The sequence below is a fragment of the Calonectris borealis genome, chromosome W (genome assembly GCF_964195595.1).
Source record: "Calonectris borealis chromosome W, bCalBor7.hap1.2, whole genome shotgun sequence".
In the NCBI taxonomy this organism is placed as follows: Eukaryota; Metazoa; Chordata; class Aves; order Procellariiformes; family Procellariidae; genus Calonectris; species Calonectris borealis.
Genome location: NC_134351.1, coordinates 15,749,196 through 15,760,577, shown reverse-complemented (window position 1 = coordinate 15,760,577; position 11,382 = coordinate 15,749,196). Strand labels below are relative to the sequence as shown.

Below are 11,382 nucleotides of genomic sequence, written 5' to 3'. Positions count from 1 at the left end.
GAATCAGTAAAAACTAGCATTGATCTGAATACACTATGGCAAAGTACACAAGTCAAGACAGTGTCCAGCATTTAAAAACAGAGGCGTTACAATGGGTTATACAGCTTCAAAAAATTTCCAAGGATTTGCATAGTGCTCTGCTTAGATAGAGAGGATGACAACAGCACCATTAGCTCACAGAAAATCCTCTGCAAAGCATTCGCCAGTATCACAGCTCAGGACGAATGGACCATTAACTTACACTAGACATACAGAAATGCTGGCTGGGAGGAGACATCTAATCCAGCCTTCTGTTCAAAGCAGGACTTTCACCAGCACCAGATCAGGTCAGCCATGGCTTTATCTACTCCGGTCTTGAAAACCTGCAAGGATGGAGATTCACCAGTATCTCTCAGTAACCTGTCCCAGGGCTGCGCTGCCCTCCTTGTCAAACTGATCTCAGATGGATCATTCAGTAATAACAGGATGGGAACATGTGCCCACAGTGCTAGAGACTGTGATGTGAGCATGGCAAGGAAAGCACAGGCAGCAAAGGTGACTAATACAACTGAAGACTTATAGGGTAGTCTTTTTTTTTTGAACAGGGATTTTTTGATCAAGGATATCAGAGAGGCATGAAGGCAAACCTTAACAAGTGTAAGGTCATATCTGGATAGTTTTAACGTATATGCCATAGGTATCAATAAAAACTGGAAGTCAGTACACTTACATAGACAAGGATGCTTAGTCCTCACATGTAAAAGGTTTCAGAACTTTATTTCTGAGAGGCCAATGTCAGCGGAGAGCGATCATATAACATTCATCATGATGACCAAAATGAACTTCACAAATGTTATCCAAGACTAAAGGGATTTCATTTTCTCTGAAGATTTATGATTCGCTGCTTGAATGCAATCCTGGGAGAGATCTGGCTATTGCAAAAGCACTTGGTAGAGCATTTGACAATAGCAGTAGAACAAAATCCAGAGAAAGATTTCATATATGCTTAAAAAAAATCAGCTTAAAAAAATATCTCAAATGAAATATGGATTCTGACTGCCAGAGATACAGCTGGAAATGAGACCAGACTGATGGTGGTACATGAAAAGTGGAGTCTCTGTAGATGTGTTTATGTCTCTTGGAAAAAGCTAAATAACATAGACATGTCACAGATGATTGTTTCCACCATAAAAGGCAATATAACTAAAGATGTGATCATGCATATCACAGCTATTATTACTAGACATATAAACCTTGACATTATAATGTCTGAAAAAGGTTGCTTATGTTTGTAGAGCAGGACTTTCAAGCAAGGAAGCCCTTGTTTAGACAAGGTAATTACTAGTCCCTGTTATCTTTCATTTGGTTTGGTGGAAAATGGTACCAAAATATTAAACTTATATTTGTTTGTCATGATTATTTACTGCTTCTATTATAGAACATTATCAAGGAAGTACGAGTTGTCCCATACCGCCATTCTAGTCAATAAAACCCTGAAAAAACAGAATGCTTGTGTTGCTAGAAGGTAATCTTAGCTTCACTGGAGATTTGCAGATATACAAAAAGACAGAAGAGAGAAATCAAAACAAAACAAAACAAAACAATGATGATTTGGGATCCAAGAAACTATGTCCATTTGAGAAAAACAATGCTATTTGAAACTCTGGCTGCAAACAGTAGGAAGAGCTGCTGTTGTGTGAGGATGTCTCCTAAAATGGACACAAACTACTGAGTGTAGCTGAGCCATTCTCCCAATCCCAGAAGCCACATAGAGAAGGGATACTGAATTAAGTGTTTTGTCAAGGAAAGGTGTCACACTCTTGCTCGAGACAGCTGAGAACAGGAGAATGGTTTGGACAGGACCGGTGGGTTTACCACTATGCAAGGGCTAGCATCTCTAGTTAGTTTGGTTAATACATAATACAGGTTATAAGAATTTGAAATGTTGTATCAGAATGATTGTTAACTATTATTGATTATGTGTTTAATTGGAAGAGGTAAGTGTGGGGACTTGAATCTTGAAAGGCTCCAATAGCACCTGGTTGAGACAGGGGACAGAGATATTTGTGTTACACAGATTTGATGAGCTAGGGCTGAAACAGTGAGTGGGCGAGCTTAGTCAGGGTCTTGATCCTGAGCAATTAATGAATAATGCAGCCATCTAAATACTGCATAGATAAATGCTGAGTTTCCTGGCGGATCTGGTACTTCTGACTAAGGTATAACATGGCTAATATCTCCCCAGAGGTTTGAAACGAAGAAGTTCCTGACAAACTCTCTAAGACTCAATTTGGAGTTTTAGAAAGCAGGTATTCTTTATTGCAGCGCTGGACGCACAGGGGATCGCTCCACCTAGTGTGCGTGCCAAATCACTTAACCATAGAAGTTATATACAGTTAGAGTATACATATTCATTACATTTCCCGGAATTCATTAACATATGCAAAAGTCTCAGTCTTCACGCATGCTTAGTTTTAGCTCCTGGCTTAATTAGTGCAATTCTCACTAGCACCACCCTCTTATCTATTCTACTCAAGATACAAGGTTGGCCTCCTTATCTAGAATACTAAGTTTCAAGGCCTTTTTATCTACTATGTGTCAGGTCGGCCTATTCACAAGGTATTCCTAACCATCTGCATCAGTTCAACCAAAGAACTGTAAATCTCTTCATTGTTCCTTCCTACTTGACGTTAATCCCTATCAATCCCTCCTTTTCTTTTGAGGGTATATAGTTAAAGCTATATCCCTCAATAAATTAAGCTCCTTTGAGGCTATAAAAGGAGAACTTCACTGTAGTTCCTCTTATATTAGTCTCACCCTCTCAGAACTTCGGTTTCCAATTATAGAACAACATTTCCAAAAACACTGTATTATTACATATATGCAAACAAAACCCAATATAACAATCATAAGAATACCTAACAACTTTTTCACCCATTGACTAAGGTCAGGAATCCATGAAGTTAACCATTTGAATGTTTCCCCTAATCCATATGAAGTGTCATCTTTCTGTATTTCATGGAGTATTTTTGTCTGTTTCCAGATTTCTTCTAAATCAGTAGAAATTCTACCACTTTGATCTACGTATACTCAACAGCTTGTGTTTAGCATTGTGCATACTCTTCCTTGAGAGGTTAACATCATGTCCAAAGCCATTCTATTCTGAAGGGTTATTTCTGCCAATTCAGACACTTCTTGCAAGGCCTTTATAGCATCATAGGTTTCGTTCCCAGTTTTCTCAACCATAGCAGATATGTTTACTATAGCTTTCTCTAGTTCACCAACTCCTAACCATGGGAGAAACCATCGTGCAAAAGAATGGAACCCGGTGGGTCTCTCTACCAATGGGTTATTTCCACTTCTCTTACTTCTTCGAAGATATATTCTTAGCCACATTTTAGATTCTAATTTCTCAACCACGGTAATGTGTGGTACTACTGCTCCCAAAGCACATATCCCTGACCAATTTGGTGGCAAGACCTTACGGGCTTTGTTTCCACAAATCCAATACCAACCTCTCCCTTCAGGTACCGGCCATTTAAAAAATTCAACAGGTCTTAAACCCCCAACATTTATAGTCTTATTACAATCAGAATAATTTCCAACAAAGTCAGTCTTTGTTAGGCATCTGATTTTGTCCATTCCTCTGGGGGGGTTACACCGTTGTACACAGGTACAATATTTTTGTTCTGGAGTTGGGGTCTCAATTATCCATTCCTGTTCTTTCATTTCCCTACTTACGTTAAAAGAAGTGTTTACCCACAGAGTGTTCCAAGATATACTAGCTGGTATAGGGATTCCAATTAAGGGAGCTCCCTTCTTTGAATGCTCCGGAAAATGAGTACAGGCCCAACAATCTGACTTATTAGCAATCTGGACTGCTCTTTGTAACAAGTCTATATGTAGGTTTCCTTTCCATGAATTCCCTGGCCCCTCATGGAGTAATTCTATCCAAAAGCAACAAAGGAATATCAAGTCTCTTAGTGTTTTCATTCCTTACTCAAAAGCTAATATCAGTGTATAATACGTCAAAGTCCCAAGTGCAATTTACTGCATTCGAGAAAGTTTCAACTTTAATGGTCCTGTCCTCTCAGAAGTCCATTCTCCAGGTGGAGCTTTCTTCACACGAGTATGGTGTATCCAGGGTGTCTGCTCCTTGATCTTGATTGCAGTAAAAGTCATCAGCAACACCTGGAACGGTCCCTTCCACTTTTCTTCCAACGGTTGACCTGCAAAAACTTTGACATAAACCCAATCCCCTGGCTTAAAAGGGTGAACCGGTTGGTCTAGGCCCCTAGCTCTGGTTCCTAAGGCAACTTTTTCTATTTGGTCCAATTGTTTTCCTAGAGCAATCATATACTGTTGCAAATATCCTTCTCCTAACTGATTCAAATCTTCTCCTCTATATTGCAATTGGTATGGCCTTCCAAACAGAATTTCAAAAGGACTTATGCTTTCCTTAGTTCTCGGTTTTGTTCTGATCCTAAGCAACACAAGTGGAAGCGCTTGATACCAATATAGATTAGTTTCTTGACAAATTTTAGCTAGTTGTTGTTTTATCAAATGATTCATCTTCTCAATCTGCCCACTTGCTTGGGGTCGATGTGGCGTATGTAACTGCCACTCAATCCCTAGCATTTTGCTAAGTTGTTGAACTATTTGTGTGCAAAAGTGAGTACCTCTATCTGATGATATTACTGCTGGTATTCCAAATCGAGGTATAATTTCATTCAGCAATACTCGGATGACTTCTCGAGCTTTGTTTGTTCTGCAAGGGAAAGCTTATGGCCAACCTGAGAATGTGTCTGTTAACACTAACAAGTACCGATACCCCCCTTTTCTTGGGAGTTCGGAAAAGTCTATTTGCCATTGTTGCCCTGGGATGTTACCCTTTCCAATTGTCCCTACCTGTACCCTATTGGTTGTGTTAGGGTTATTTTTCAAACAAATTTCACACTGCTGCGTTACTTGTTTTACCACAGTATACAAATTGCGACCTACTATTCTTTTGTTTAGATCCTTGTACAAAGCATCTGCTCCCCAATGAGTTTTGCTGTGCTCATCTGAAATTAATTTCCACAATATTCTGGAGGGTATTATAATACGTTCATCTGGTGTATATACCCATCCATCGTCTTTTTCTTTCCCTCCTAAATGGTCAATCAAATTCCTATCTTCCTTTGAATATCTTTCAGAGCCTAAATTTAATTTTAACACTTGAAATTTACCGTCTGGAATCAAAGCCAATGCCTCAACTTCCATCTTTTCTGCGGCTTGTCTGGCCTCATGATCTGCCAATTTATTTCCAATTTCCTGTTCAGTGTTACCTTTTTGGTGTCCTCTGCAATGCATAATGGCCACTTTCTCTGGCAATTTTACAGCTTCTAGGAGTTGTAAAATTTCTTTTGCATGTTTTATCTGTTTTCCTTGGGCTGCGAGTAATCCTCATTCTTTCCAAATGGCTCCGTGGGCATGTACCACTCCAAAGGCATATTTAGAATCAGTCCATATATTAATTTTCTTCCCTTTTGATAATTCTAGGGCTCGAGTCAAAGCAATTATTTCGGCCTTCTGTGCAGATGTCCCAACAGGTAAAGATTTAGCTTCTATTACCTTATGGGTGGTAGTTACAGCATACCCAGCCTTACGTTCTCCTTGCTTCACAAAGCTGCTCCCATCTGTGAACCATGAGTCCTCAGCATCCTCCAGTGGTTCTTCTTTCAGGTCCGGTCGACTTGAATAGACAGCTTCCATTGTCTCTAAACAGTCATGCACCACAGGTTCTGAGTTATCTCCACTAAGGAAAGATGCTGGGTTTACAATATTAGTAGTCTGTATATTAACATCATCCTGCTCTACCAAAATAGTTTGGTACTTCAAAAATCGAGAAGGAGAAAGCCAGTGACTCCCCTTTTGTTCTAACACTGCTGAAACTGTATGAGAGACCAATACCGTTATTTTCTGACCCATAGTAAACTCGCGAGCTTCCTGAATGTTGAGGACTGCCACTGCTCGCAGGCATCCGGGCCATCCTTTACTCACTTCATCTAATTGTTTGGAGAAGTAGGCAACCGCTTTCTTGTAGGGTCCTAATCGTTGAGCAAGCACTCCCAGCGCTATGCCCTGTCTTTCATGAGAAAACAACCAAAAGGGTTTTGAAATATCTGGGAGGCCTAAAGCTGGGGCTTTCATAAGTTCCATTGTTAACTGTTGAAATGCCCTCTTTGCTTCCCCCGTCCAAACTATTTTTAACGGATTTTCTTTCAGTAGTTCATACAGTGGTTTCACCAAAAGTCCATAATTATATATCCATAATCTGCACCAACCTGTCATTCCAAGAAAGGTTCTGAGTTCTTTTACCGTCCTGGGTTCTGGTGTGCGGCAAATAGCTTCTTTTCGTTCCGCTCCGAGTTCTCTTTGTCCTCCCGAGATTTCAAATCCGAGATATGTCACTTGTGATTGTACCAGCTGAGCTTTCTGTTGAGAGACTCGATATCCACGTAATCCCAAAAAGTTAAGCAAACTTACAGTCCATTGCACACATTCTTCTTCTGTTTCTGTAGCAATTAAAAGGTCATCTACATATTGTAACAGAGTGCCATCTTGTGATGGGGGATTCCAAGTTTCAATTTCTCATGCTAATTGATTACCAAAGATAGTAGGACTATTCTTGAATCCCTGAGGTAACACTGTCCAGGTTAATTGGGTCTTTCTCCCTGTATCAGGGTTTTCCCATTCAAATGCAAATAATTTTTGGCTTTCTTTTGCCAGGGTCAGACAGAAAAAGGCATCCTTTAAGTCCAGTACGGTAAACCATATCTGACCATTCTTTAATTTAGTTAGCAATGTATAAGGATTCACTACCACAGGGTGCAAATCTTCTACAATTTTGTTTATTGCTCTCAAATCTTGAACCAATCTGTAACTTTTGCCATCCGGCTTTTTCACAGGTAAGATAGGAGTGTTATACTCTGATTCACATTCCACAAGTAGTCCGAATTGCAAGAAATTATCAATTATTTCTTTTATTCCCTTTCGATCTTCTAACTTCAAAGGGTACTGTTTAATTTTAACTGGGTCAGCCCCTGGCTTTAATTCTATCTATTGGTGCTGCATTTTTGGCTTTTCCAGGTATCCCGGAGGCCCACACTCCTGGATATACCTGATTTAAAATTTCTTGGGGTATTTGTTTTGCTTTTTCAGCTTGTATTAGAGCCAGACTTAAGACTTCGATTAATTGTTCATTTTTAATTTTAAATTCCATTTTATCCTTTTTGAATGTTATTTCTGCTCCCAATTGTTCTAATAAATCTCGCCCCAATAGGGATTTTGGAGAATTTGGCATATACAAAAACTTCTGTATCCCTATTTGTTTTCCTAACTTATATTTAAGCGGCTGTAAAAGGAAAGTTTTCTCTTGTTGACCAGTAGCTCCTATTGTCCGAAAAGCGGATTCGTGCCCGGCGTGCAAGTAACCAATTCCACACGCTCAGGAGAGATATTGTTTTATTCAGGCCTGGGTGCTCGGTGGACTTGCCACAAATCAAGCACCCCTGGTCTAGTCACCTTTCTGTTTATATCCATGCTTCTCATACATATTTTAAGTTTCTCTTTTACATATTCATTACATTTCCGAGAACTAATTATAATATTACATCATCCTAGACACATGCACACTAAAGTCTTTAGGGTCTCCTTGGGGGTCTCGGGTGGTCTCTGGTGGTCGGCAGGGTAGTGAAGTCTTCATGAACTTCTTTCCTCCTTTCCTTATAGGGTCGCAATTTGTCCCTGAGCCATGCTTGGACCACGTTTGTTTATAGTTTCCATAGCTAAAATTAATTATCACTAAATCTAACAATACCTCTAAAACACACAGTTTATAATTAATTACTACTCCACACAATTACAAACACACACCTGTTAGTTACCTAACTTCTAAGCAACAAATTTTCATTGTTTAAAATTACAGAAGCGAACAATATAGAATCCACAACAAACTAAACTATCTATCATCACCATAGTGTTCTTAAATTAAAACATATACAGCTTGATCTCCTCCAATCAAACACCCACTCACTAACTTCATCATTCTGATTTCTTATTAACTGGTCTTTTAACCCAGTTCTGGGCGAGGGCTATACACAGGACAATAACACTTTGAGGATTATAGTTGATTATGATTAACATTAACAATTCCCCCCTTTGAGACTTATGATGTTAGGCGTCATGAGTCTCATAATACTTATTTTCTAATATTTGGTCTACAAAAAGATACAAATTGAATCATACAACATGCAATTATAACTAAAATAACGATCAATACCACAAACAAAAATAATTGTCTAAGCCAATTTAAATTTGGAAGCCACGAGAATAACCAAGAAAAACCTAATCCTTCCCGTTCTTTAAACCCAAATGCCAAATCTTTTGTTGGATTTTCTTCTCCACTAACTGTGAATTATCACTTAAATTAAAACAACACATTCCTTTAAATTCTTCACAGCCATGATTATGTCTTAAAAGTAAATAGTCAATTGCAGTCCTGTTTTCAAGAGTGGCTTCTCTTATCTGTGTCATTTCCATACCAATAGCCGAAAGTGCTTGGGAGGTATAATTTATATCTTTTACTAAAGCACAAGTAATCCGTTTTATGGTGTGATAATTCATAGCTACTCCAACTCCGGGTGCTAGGATAGCTGCAGCTGACATCTCACTCGAACTGTATAAAGTGACTTGCGAGTCACAATCCTCTGATATCTGATGTACACTCCTTTTAGTTTGTCCGCCATGTTCTAAGTCCTTTTTGTCTATCAGCAGCGGAGCTATCCTCCCTATTGAACACGGACCTCCGGTCACATTCGCCGGAATATAGGAATATGCTATTCGTCCACATAACAAAAACCATCTAAGGGGTAATTTAGTATGAGCCCATGCATAACTCTGAAGTTGAGTGGAGTTACATCTCAAAGGAGGTTGTAAACGTGTTAAATTTTCACATTTAGAAATGCAATTTATAAATTTAACACAATGCCCAGCTGGAAGCATTCCTCGCACCTTGACTCTTAACACCCCTCTCTCCTTGGATCTAGTTGTTTTTCCCAAACTATAAATGCTATGATAAGTTAACTTAATGTCAAAACTTTGAAACATTGTGTAATTCTTCATCAATTCCAATGGGGTTGGTACTCCTACCAAACAAGAACTATACATCCCTCCCACAGAATTCTCGGCTGCAATACAAAAGGAGGACATGTTGGTTACTTCTCGGGCTAAAAGTTCCCAGATATTTCGATTTCTATCCCATTTTGGTAACAAAAGTTGAGAATCAATCTGACTGATCATTATTATTAACAACACCACATTCCACATCTTCCCTCTTTCCCTAATTTAATTCTTTTCAAAAATCAAATTATTACACTAATTTAGCAGCATCTCCAGTATCTCATTGAACACGCCATAAAGTTAACTTCAATGGTTCCTTAAATACAGATGTCCACAGTCCAGGAGGAATTTTCTTAATCCTCGTATAATGAATCCAAGAGTCTATTCCTTCTAGTTTCACAGCAGTGTTTGTTGTTAACAGCACCTGGAAAGGTCCTTTCCACTTTTCTCCAAGAGGGTCGTCCTTCCACGTTTGCAAATAAACTTGATCCCCTGGACTAAATGAGTGTACTGGAAATTCAAGAGGTAAAGGTGTCTTCAAAAGGACATACTTATGCAAAGAATTCAACACCTTACTCAAAGATAAAAGATATTCAGTCAATACTTTTTCTCCTATTACATGCATTTGTTCTGATCCTCCTGTCAAATTAACATTATAAGGTTTTCCATATAAAATTTCAAATGGACTCACTTTTTCTTTAGCTCTAGGGGTCACCCTAATCCTCAACAAGGCAAGTGGTAAGGCTTCGATCCACTTCAATTTGGCTTCCTGACATATTTTAGAAATTTGTCTTTTCAATGTTTGATTCATCCTTTCCACCTGCCCACTAGATTGAGGTCTCCAAGGGGTATGGAGATCCCACTTAATCCCTAATGTCTTACTCATGTTTTTAACAACCTCTGCTACAAAATGTGGACCCCTGTCTGAGGATATTCCTAAAGGGACTCCAAACCTTGGAATTATTTCTTTCAACAAATGTTTCACAACCTCTTTTGCCTTGTTGGTTCGACACGGGAAAGCTTCCGGCCATCCAGAGAAGGTATCTACCAATACCAATAGATATCGGTATTGGTTACATCGCGGTAACTCTGAAAAATCTATTTGCCAATACTCACCGGGAGTTATGCCTCTCTTTACCTCTCCAGGAGGGGGTCAGATTTGTATTTTCGGATTGTTCCTAAGACAAATCTCACATTTATTACTCACACTTTTAGCAATCAATAACATTTTGGTTCCTATCGCATATCGTTTTACTGATTCCACCATTGGCTCTGCTCCCATATGTGTTTCAGCATGGGTTTTGACCATTAATTTCTTCATAATTTCAGGGGTTACTATACATTGTCCATGTGAAGTTATCCGCCATCCTTGATCATTCTTCTTACAATGTAATAGCATAGCTAATTTATTTTCTTTCTCATTATAATTTGGGGATTCCACCTGAATTTCTTTTGAAGGAATTAAAACATAAATCATAGTATTTAATGCTACACATTTAGCAGCCTCATCTGCTTTCCGATTTCCTTGTATTACTTTTGAGTCCCCTTTTTGATGAGCCTTACAATGAATCACCGCAACTTCTTTAGGTTTCTGTACTGCTTCCAACAAATTCAAAATCTCTGTTCCATATTTTATAGGGGTACCGCTAGCAGATAAAAGTCCTCGCTCCTTCCATATTGCTCCATGAGCATGCACAACTCCAAAAGCATATTTAGAATCTGTATAGATGTTGACTCTTTTACCTTTAGCCAAATTTAAGGCTTTTGTCAGGGCTATAATTTCTGCCTTCTGGGCGAATGTATTTGGAGGTAATGCTTTTACTTCTCGATCTTCGGTTAAAGTTACCACGGCATAGCCAGCCCTCCTTTCTCCTTTTACAACAAAGCTGCTTCCATCAGTAAATAATTCTTCATCCGGAGTTTGGAGAGGGACATCTTTCAGATCTGGCCTGCTGGCATATACCTGTTCAATGACTTGTAAACAATCATGGTTAAGATCACTCTCTTTTTCACTTGGCATTAAAGAGGCAGGATTTGAAATTGTACTCACTTTCAAAATGATGTTGTCTTGTTCCACTAACAAAGCCTGATATTGTAACAAACGACTAGGGGTAAGCCAATGATGTCCTTTTTGTTCCAGTACTGCAAGTACCGCATGCGGGATGTGAACCGTTATTTTCTGTCCCAATGTCAATTTTCTAGCTTCTTGAATGATGAGAACCATTGCCGCAACTGCCCGCA

General features: G+C 39.0%; 1 long non-coding RNA gene across 1 annotated transcript; it reads right to left on the bottom strand.

Annotated features, from left to right (window-relative positions):
- Positions 1–3,915: 3,915 nt before the first annotated feature.
- On the bottom strand, positions 3,916–6,646 carry LOC142074796 (uncharacterized). The gene is made up of 3 exons (XR_012670708.1): positions 6,306–6,646; positions 5,593–5,713; positions 3,916–4,217 (listed from the first exon to the last, which is right to left on the bottom strand). It is a non-coding gene; the product is annotated as an uncharacterized LOC142074796 (long non-coding RNA).
- Positions 6,647–11,382: the final 4,736 nt, after the last annotated feature.